This window comes from Aricia agestis, chromosome 8, assembly GCF_905147365.1.
Source record: "Aricia agestis chromosome 8, ilAriAges1.1, whole genome shotgun sequence".
Classification (NCBI taxonomy): domain Eukaryota; kingdom Metazoa; phylum Arthropoda; class Insecta; order Lepidoptera; family Lycaenidae; genus Aricia; species Aricia agestis.
The window spans coordinates 14,868,817-14,879,902 of NC_056413.1; positions in this window are offsets into that span (position 1 = coordinate 14,868,817).

The window sequence follows — 11,086 nt, forward strand, 5'->3', positions numbered from 1 at the left end:
ATTATAAAATTATCATCCGCGACGACCACGTGCATAACACTTTATTTATACTCGGCCGACACGACCTTTTTCTATTAATAACATTTTAACCAATTTTTGTCTATTATAAGTTTGAAGTGGTGTCATCATCACGAATGGGCCAGCTTGACCTAACAGAAAACCGGCCTGACACAACACTGAGTGTCTAAACACACTAGGCTGAAAAACCGCGGCTGAAGTTATATTGTATGCGTATTGCATAGCGCATTGCCGGCGTAATCGTGCCGAATTTCGGCTGTGTTTTTTCGGCCTAGTGTGTTTAGACACTTAGGCTGAATTTATATGCGTCCGCGCAAACGAGCGGTTTGCCCACTACACATCCATATCCATACTAATATTATAAATGCGAAAGTGTGTCTGTCTGTCTGTCCGTCTGTCTGTCTGTCTGTTACCTCTTCACGCCCAAACCGCTGAACCGATTTTGCTGAAATTTGGCATGGAGATACTTTGAGACCCGGGAAAGGACATAGGATACTTTTTATCCCGGAAAAATGTACGGTTCCCGCGCGATAAACGAATTTTGTCGCAACGGAGTTGCGGGCGTCATCTAGTTGTATATAAGCAACAGTATTTAACGATTTATTTAAATAGCGGCGCGGTTTTCATTTACTTAAAATTGCTTGTGATCTCGCGGTGTAGCTGCCAAGCCTTGCGTTCGGGGGCCCTTGTATTTGAAACTAGACGTGGGGCTACGAATGGGCCGGCTCGACCGGAGAAATACCACGTTCTCACAGAAAACCGGCGTGAAACAGCGCTTGCGCTGTATTTCGCCGAGTGAGTGAGTTTACCGGAGGCCCAATCCCCTACCCTATACCCTTCTTTACCCTCCCCTATTCCCTTCCCTTCCCATCCCTACCCTCCCCTATTACCCTATTCCACCTTCTGCCGGCATCGCACCTGCAGCTCTTCTGATGCTGCGAGTGACCCGTTTGCTCGTTTGCCCCCTTATTTTCATTAAAAAAAAACTGCAGACTAAGGGTGGGTTGCACCGTTGCACCAGAGGCGTTATTACTTTAACTATAACAAAATTTCAAATGACCTGTCACATCTCTAGCTGAAGTCAGCAATGGACGCCATATTTGATGTTAACCTTAACTATAACGACGCCTCTGGTAGTCTGGTGCAACCCAGGGATTTTATGAACCAGGAACTGGCAACACTAAAATAGTTCCATGTGCAACTATTCATTGTTTGTCAATGGGTGGTGGCTATCGCTTACCATCAAGTGATCCATCTGCTCGTTTTCTGAATATATTCTATTAATAAACTACCAAAATGTCACATGTGGCTAATAACGCGTCCGAACCTAGTTATTGACTTTACGTCTGTTGATGGATATGAAACGCCTAAGGGCGACGCCAAACGAGCGTAAAGTATAGTTTTCACAGAGCCTGTACTGGCTGCCAATAAGACTGGCAGCCAGTATTGGCTTGGTATATGCCGCGTGTGAACAGTTTGGCCTGGCTTGAAAAACCTACCAATAAGCTACCAATAAGACTGGCAGCCAGTATTGGCTTGGTATATGCCGCGTGTGAACAGTTTGGCCTGGCTTGAAAAACCTACCAATAAGCTACCAATAAGACTGGCAGCCAGTATTGGCTTGGTATATGCCGCGTGTGAACAGTTTGGCCTGGCTTGAAAAACTGTTCACACGCGGCATATACCAAGCCAATACTGGCTGCCAGTCTTATTGGTAGCCAGTACTGGCTCTGTGAAAACTATACTTAATTTGTGAGTTGTGAGTCGCAGAATTTCAGTTCGGCAGAATTCTGCTGCATTCAGTTTCATACAAAAATCCTGTTTGATTCACACGAGCGTAATTTTGTGAGTCATGACTCATGATTAGTATGAAAAGATATTTACGCGGCATAAATTCTGCGACTCACGAGTCACAAATTACGCTCGTTTGGCTTCACCCTAAAGGTGGCTTTCTGATTCTCGTGGCAAGTGACCGCGACCGATATCACCGCTGCTTTGTAGTGGCGCACAGCAAAATGAAACCTATATCCTAGTTCATAAAGTGGCATTTTATTTGAATTTTTGCCGGTCGGGCTCAGCTGCTGCAAATATCCCAATGCAACACACCGGAATGGCAGCGAAGTGGCGAGCGTTTTCAGTGACATATTATGATTTTAAACTTTATCTTCATTATTGTAATACATGGTATCGCTTGAGAAACTTGGAAAGTCTCGAGGCCGCGATTTCTCAAGCGATACTATGTATTACAATGATGAAGATAAAGTTTAAAATCATATGACACTGAAAATGCTCGCCGCTGCGCAGCCATTCCGGTGTAATTCGGCCCTAAGCGTTTTGATTTGACGATTCACTGCGAACTTCTCAATTTAGGAGTACTATCAGAAATGTTCATTTAATTATTGAATGTTTGCCAATTATTGAGGTATAATAATTAACTGAATACTGTAAAACTTACTCAGCCGTGAGATTCGTATTAATTTGGGCCAAATAATTCGTATGTCATATTATGGTGATATTAATTATAATATTAGTACAATAATTATAGTTGTGATGGTATGACTTCAAAAAAGAGGTTATCAATTCGACCCGTACGTATGTAATATTTCCAGAACTGCCCAATTTTCATTTTAGCCTATATCAGCGTCTGAACAAATGTGCCAAATTTCAAAAGTGTATGTGTGTTTGTATTCGCATATCTCCGGAACTACAAGTCCGATATAAGTGATTCTTTTTGTCTTGTTCTAGGTATTATTCAACTTGAGGAATTCTGCAAGTTTCATCAAAATCGGTTCAGTAGTTTTTGAGATAGGGAATTTTAATTCTTAATTACGTACAATTTTGAAGTCGGTTTTATTTTTTTTAAATACTATCCAACAAAATTTTAGTTGCTACAAAATTAATAATAGTATTCTAGTTGCCTAATACTATAGGAAGTGACCCTAGGTCATTTGTGCATCGCCGCCGTCATCACGGGGACGCGGACGTCACCGATAAAAATTCAAATAAAATGCCACTTTATTACTTAGGCTATTGGTTTAATTTTGCCTTACGCCATTATTAAGCAGCGGCGGCATGGGTCGCTAGACCAATATCGGTAGAAAATGAAACCTACAGCCAGCCGCTTGCGGCAAATATAGGAAAGCCACCTTAGGGCGTTTTCCCACGAGACACGACACGACAAAATGCGATAACGACTCCGGGCGCCAAACATTTCTATGTACCGTTTACACACGCAACACACACGATTTTTAGACGACAATTCGCTATGTGGTCTGGCACTGCTATGTCGCCACGTTTTTTAGCATAGATAAAAAAATTACTGCCTTAAATAATACAATATACTTATAATATATGCCCCGCGTTCCACTTGACGTTAAAAACGATCAAAACGCCCAAAATGCCTCCTATTTTGAGCGTTTTGATCGTTTTTAACGTCAAGTGGAACGCGGAGATGATGGCTGCGGTGTCGCAGCTGAAATCGTCTCGTAGGAAAACGTCCAAACGACAGCCTGTGTGCCGTGTGTCGTGCAGTTCTTAAATCGTGTCGTGTCGTGGCTCGTAGGAAAGCGCCCTTATGGCCTATTTGCACGGATGTAGGCTTAATCTTAAGTTATATTTTTTACAAACACGAAATGACCTTTCGTAAAAAAAGTATCTTGACAGAAAAAACCTGCATTAAAAGTTTTCATCCTATTTTTGTCCACTTATAACCAAAATCAATCGACAAGTTTCAGAACTTAATATAGCACATTTAAGTATTTCAAACAAACTTAAAATGTAAAATTTTCTATTCAAACTCGAGTTTAGACTTTAGAGATTTATTTAGCCATCTCTTAGCCTTTTCATTAGGGCGCTGATTATTTTTGTAATTATAAGTTTTAATTACATGTCATGAGCCGAGCTGGGCGGCCGCTATTTAGCATTTCCTATCTTAATTATGCACTAAGCTTTAAATATCAAAATTCCTAAGTTATGTTTTCAAAGACAAAAATGGGACGGTGAAAATATATTTCGAAACATAATATTGAAAACTTCACTCGATCAAAAATAACTCCGAAGAGGAGGCTAAATTCGAATATTTTGTGATATTTTTCTTATTATTCATGAAGTTAATATGATAGTTTTACTTTCAAAAATCATATCTACGTAAAGCTATGTGGTAACATTTTGCATTTTGGTATTTATCTAAGTGAAAAGTGTAATTTTCTCCTATTTCGCCCTATCAAGGACTAGGAAGGATATGAATGTTATTTAAAAATGTCATATACGACATTGACCTGCTAATTTTAGGGACTACCTGGCCTTAAGAGGCAGTGACAGACAGACTTTCGTAATTTTCACTTTTTACCTTTTTATGACCGACCGAGGTAAGAACGACCATCAGCAACTATGGAATTTCGGTCGCGGTTACTTTAGGAAGTATTCAGATTTGAAAGTCTACTTGATATCGGTCAAGTAGACTTTCAAATCTGAATACTTCCTAAAGTAAAGGTCATTATTTTCATATTCTTGGTAATTGTAGGAATATTTTTTTTTCAACATTTATATACACAATTTTGATAGTTGCTGCCCACTGCCAGACAACCTGAAACTTTCAGTTTCTGAAGGTCAGTCTGGCACTAGTTCTGCAGTCCATCAGTCTTAGACTGACGCCAGAATAATGGCTGAAAAGTACATGATAAAATAATCGGCCAAGTACGAGTTTGACTCGCGCAGGGTTCCGTACCATTATAGGGCAAATAGACAAAAAATGTGTTTTTATGAGAGCCCCTCTTAATTATTAAATTTATTTTAATTTTACTTTCAATTATTATTAAAGTATAAATACAATTGAGCGTTTTGTGAACATTTCAAGTGCCTACCTGTTGCCATTATTTATATAGAGCAAAAAATAGCAAAAAACAAATCACGTTTCTTGTATGGGAAGCCTCCATTAAATTAAATTTATTTTATTTTAAGTATTTGTTGTTATAGCGACAACAGATATATACAAACTGTGAAAACTCCATTAATCTAGGTAAAGCGGCCTGGAGACAGCCAGACCGACAAATATTAAAGTTTTAGTAGTAGGGTCCCGTTTTTATCCTTTGGGTACGGAACCCTCAAAATGAAAAGTCCGTCAATCAACCGGTTAGGTTAGACGATCATTCACCTATCATTCCTGTCCAAATTGATGGACTAAACTGATGCCAGTAGCCGTACCGTAGTCATAGACTTTGAGGCGATCTAGCCGTTCTAGTAACTATTTTAATAGTAATAATATTAATACAGTAAAATACCTATTAATATAATTACTATTAGAGAGTTGATACGAAGTGTATCTTCACTTCGTATTCTCCATAATATCATGTACTCGTAGATTACATTTAATCTTTCAATCATTTGTACTCCATTGAGTACAAAATATTGCATTCCTTCAACAATATTAAATTCGATATTTTTTTATGAAAGCTAACAAATTGTTTCTGGAATTGAAAAACGTACGGTTAGTAGAATATTTTTTATAACTCCGTTTCGATAGAACATAATATTACTGCAATATTTTCATGTTAGAGGCAGCACTGAGCAAAACGTTTTGTTCGACGTTCGACAACGTTTCTATAATATATAATATCTAATAATAATAATTATATATAATACTAGCTGTCCCGGCAAACGTTTCTTTGCCAATATAAAGTATTTCGCCCGTATTATTTTATTGAAGTGACTAAATAAGTATCTCACCATGGCAACGTCCATCGCTATCCCGTCGCACAAACAATGGTTGCCGTCAGTCTCGAGTTGTAATAATTTACTATTATTTATACAACAAATGTACTTATCAATATAATAAGTACCCTGCAGTAGCCGCTTCTCAGACCCACTGAATATGCATATAAAATTTGGATAAAATCAGTAAAGCCGTTTCGGAGGAGTACGCGGCCTCGTGACACGAGAATTTTACCTATTGCCTAACGTTGCATAGTTGACCAATCAACAACACTTTTATAAGATTAACTCCTGGAAAAAAAAACTTTAAGAACTTGCCATAGCATAGTCATAGACACAAAGTTATTGTTTAATGTATTTTAAACTAACTATAATTCCATGATATTCATGTGGTTTAGTCATCGGATATTGTGCCGCTAAACGCACGAAGTACGGTATTGCGAATGGGAGGGCGGTGGGTTGTGAAATTGTTTCCGTCACATCTGTCATACTGTTATGTACAGCCAGCATGTACATCACAACTTTCAGATTTCTCGACGGATGGGTAAATTAATTTGCACCAGAGCATAAATATAGAATTGAATTGAGAAACCTATCCTGCTTTTTACGTCGGTTAGAAGAACGGTGAATCACGCTTTGAAACATGATTGTAAGAAGTGGGTTTCCCAATTCAACCGTAGAAAATATTATTGAGTTTTTAGGGTTCCGTAGCCAAATGGCAAAAAACGGAACCCTTATAGATTCGTCATGTCTGTCTGCCTGTCTGTCCGTCCGTATGTCACAGCCACTTTTCTCCGAAACTATAAGAGCTATTATACTATTGAAACTTGGTAAGCAGATGTAGTCTATAAATCGCTTTAAGATTTTGATACAAAAATGGAAAAATTATTAAAGATTTTAGGGGTCCCCATAGATATAACTGAAACAAAAAAATTTTTTTCATCTAACCTATGCGTGTGGGGTATCTATGGATAGGTCTTCAAAAATCATATTGAGATTTCTAATATAATTTTTTTCTAACCTGAATAGTTTGCGAGAGACACTCTTCCAAAGTGGTAAAATGTGTGCCCCCCCCCCCTAAGTCTAAAAAAATATCTGATGTACGTTACTACAAAAACTACCAACGAAAATTGGTTCGAACGAGATCTAGCCAGTAGTTTTTTTATACGTCATAAATGGTAATGAAAATAAATCAAAAACCTCTTAATTTCATAAAAATATACTTTATTGCTGCTGCGGAACCCTTCATGGGCGAGTCCAACTCGCACTTGGCTGGTTTTTTTATTTATGTTTGTTCGCGGATAACTTCACCGTTTGTGAACAGATTTTAATTATTCTTTTTTGTTAGATAGAGGATATTTACAGGTGGTCCCAACACCCATGATAAGGAAATATTTGAAATCGTTTTTTTTTTGCTTAAATTATTACGTTGGTCGAAGATAATATCACTGAATACATTATTGGGCTGATAAAATATATTCAGATGCTCACCGAAGCGTTGCAGGTAATTTTTTCAGTCGGTTGGCTGGAAGAAATTAGCATGGCCGCCCCTAGTTACAGATTTCGCTGACGACGAAATGACGGGGATGGTATACGACGTCGTAAATACATTTTATTAAATTATCGCTTTTAATTTAAATTAACATTTCGATTTCTGTTTCGGTAACTAGATGACGCCCGCATCTCCGTTGCGACAAAAGTCGTTTAATTTTTTTTTAATGAAATAAGTGGGCAAACGAGCAAACGGGTCACCTGATGTAAAGCAACTTCCGTCGTCCATGGACACTCGCAGCATCAGAAGAGCTGCAGGTGCGTTGCCGGCCTTTTAAGAGGGAATAGGGTAATAGGGGAGGCTAGGGAAGGGGAAAGGGTAGGGGATTGGGCCTCCGGTAAACTCACTCACTCGGCGAAACACAGCGCAAGCGCTGTTTCACGCCGGTTTTCTATGAGCCCGTGGTATTCCTCCGGTCAAGCCACCCCATTTTTGCCGAAGTATGGCTCTCAAGGGAGAAAATAAGGATTTTCGTGTATTTTTTTATCAAGCCACTTCATGATTTGATTATATTCTAAACTTATATTATACAAATTCGAAAGTGTCTGTTTGATTATCTCTATCTCTTCACGCATGAAGCACCGCTGAACCGATTTTGCTGAAATTTGGTATGAAGATATACTTTGTGTCCCGGGATAGTGGAAAAGTGTATGGTTCTTGCGCGATGAATGATTTATGATTTTGGGTAATGAATTAATGAATTTGGGTACAACGTAGTATCATCTTGTTAATAATAAAGGACAAACAATCAATAAAAGGATCTTCCTTCAAAGCAATGAGCGTATTAGTAAAAATGTTACGCGAGTGTGAAGTAGGGTCAGACTGGGAGAGCCCTTAGTGTCACTTACCTGTCACACTAGAGCCCTTATTTATTCTTGTTTTATTTTGTACTATCTGCCCTTTGAAGGCCCGTCCACGTAAATGTATAGTATCCCAAGGAACATTATTTTTTTCATGTACTTAATGGTAAAATATTAATATAGAAAAATAAGAAATGCTAACTAAAATAAGAAAATAAGAAAACTACAGTAGCATTTCATAATCTTTGATATTAATATTTTAAATATTTTATACACAAAAAAGTTCAGTACTTTTGAGGTCATCAAACAACGCTATACGTCAAATGAAATTTCATAATGAATAAACTCTATAGTACGAGAGCCCTAGAACCATTTTTTTTATTACTATCAAGCTTTTTTGTGAGTAGATTCATTTTGATAAGACGAACAACATTTTTATTTACGAAAAATCTCGAAAGTGGTAGCTGACAGAGATGGAAAGGATTTCATACTTTGACTTGATGGTCCTAATATATGGATATTTGTAGAACAATGTTACTCTTAAATTAAATGACTATTAATCTATCAATATACAAAAAAATCAGCTCGTTAAAGTTCCGTTATAGGGTTCTGTAATTAACACAACTTGGTTGACTACCGATATTTTTATTGATAGTAATAAAAAAAATGTTCTAGGGCTCCCGTACTACTATGAAATGTTTTCTCTTCAAAAGATATTTACAGAGCGTAACTGACTTTTCCAATGTGCCAGACAAAAACAGGCAGACCTTGTATAGTTATTCACACGGGTCTATCGCCAGTCTGAAAAAGCCTTAAGCTGTCTGGAAAAACATGAACATAAATTCGAAAATCGAATTCGCTGGCGCAAACTTTTTAATAGTTTAAACGGTTAAGTGGCTCACAACATGAAACTATAATGCCGGTCAATAGCTCTGATACAAGTTATAATGAAACTAAAACTTTCACGATTTGCCTATAGTAGAGCCCCTAGCTTTCTTTATCGCTTCTATACAGAATAGCCTAAAGGTGCTCCCTCACCGAGAACATTTCACGTGAAATGTAACATTACTATAATGTTTTCAAGCTAGAGGCATCAACAGTATAGACGGTAAACAAGAAGTTTTGTTCGACGTGTTCGATATTCAATGATGTGTGCACTGTGCAACATGTCGGATTTTGGTCGTATTATTTATTGTAAGTGCTAATAGCGCCATCTGCTCTCACGTTTGCGTAATATTCTCTATTATATTATATCAATGAACAAATCGCAATCGCATTTCGACTGGTAGACTAGGACGAGTCGGCGCATGAGTACCGAAAACTATTCCACCTCAAATTTTTTATGCGATCCTCTTCAAATTGCCCTCCTGATGATATAAATGCATGTTGCCAGGGCGCAACCCGGTGCCATATTGTTTGTATACGCCTGTACAATAAAATCCCAGAAAACGTTCAAAATTTTTCGATTAATAAATTTAAAAAAGGAGTCAAAGAACGTTTGTGTGCCAAAGCCTATTACAAGGTCAATGATTTCATAAACGATGGCACATCTTGGGAGTAGGATGGCTCCTTGCAAGGCTACTTCTACATTATTATATTATGACTTACAATTATGTATGGATGTTGACATTGTATAATTTTAAGTTAGAATTGTAAATTTTATTTTAAAAAAGAATAATTTTTTTCTCACTTTTTTGGTAAAAAGTGGGACCCCGTGCGAGTTTCTTACGCCGGTTCTTCTCGCCGGGATAGTTCCCGAACCGGTGGTAGGCACCATTAGCATCAACGTTCTGAAAGTATTTGTTACAAATCTATTCGGAAATAAAACAATATTTATTTTTTATTTTTTTATTTTTATCACGTAAAAATAGCGATCATCATCAACAATTAAAAAATCGCGCGAGTGATTGCTGGGTGTCATGAATGTCACAAACAATATGTCACATGTATAATAGTGATCATTTGCAATCGTATTGTTTTGGCTGATACGTGATACGATTTTCGTATCACGTATCAGCCAAAACAATACGATTGCGATTTTGGAGCAATTATCGCGCAATAATTGCTCTCACAAGATACGTGGTACGGGGGCGGCTATCCTTTAAGTTTTTAGTCAACTTACACCTCATAAAATCTCTTTCCTACTATCGATTTTCTAATATTATTCCATGCTTACCAACATTCGTAGTAAACAAACAAGTGAAAACATGTCGAATACTGTTGATTCACCAAATACGTCACTCAATAACGGAGGCCCCCATACAAATTCAATTGAAGAAACGAGTTGATAAAGCGGATAACTTATATTTTTTAACGTAAGGAAAGTTAGGTACTCATTTTTCCCGTATTCTTATACAAACCTTGTAACTTATCCACTTCATTAATAATAATAGCTCCCACACCGGTTTCGGTGACGGTGGCCGGTTTCGTTGAAACCAGTTTTATAGTGCCCAAATGTGTGCGCAGTACACAAGAGCACTCTCTATTCCTTTACTCTCATAACCCAGTGGGACGGAAGACTGACACGACCGGCGAGAGACCAGGTGCAGGACCGACTTTTTAAATGCCCATCCGACGCATGGATCATCTTACTTGTCAGACAATCAGGTGACCAGCTTGCACTGGCACTGTCCTAACCAAACTTGGAAATAACATGTGATAAACTGAAAAATATGACTCTTCCTGACATCTATTGGCGAATAATAATACTATTTTGTTAGCAACTAATTGCTTACACGACCAGCAGATGGCGTTATTTAGTCCTAATCAAACTTGGAAATAGTATGTTTCCAACGCGGGAATCGAACCCTCGACCTCTGAGTCAAGAGCCGCGCTCTATACCACTAGACCACGGAGGCGTTCATTTACCTAATATATCTAGCTCCTTCAAATTGTTAGTTACCAAGTTTATCCACTCACGTCTTCAATTCCGGAGTGGATTTGTACGAAATGCAAAGTAGGGTGGGCACCCGACCCAGAACATTAAATTTATTTATAAAATTTGCAA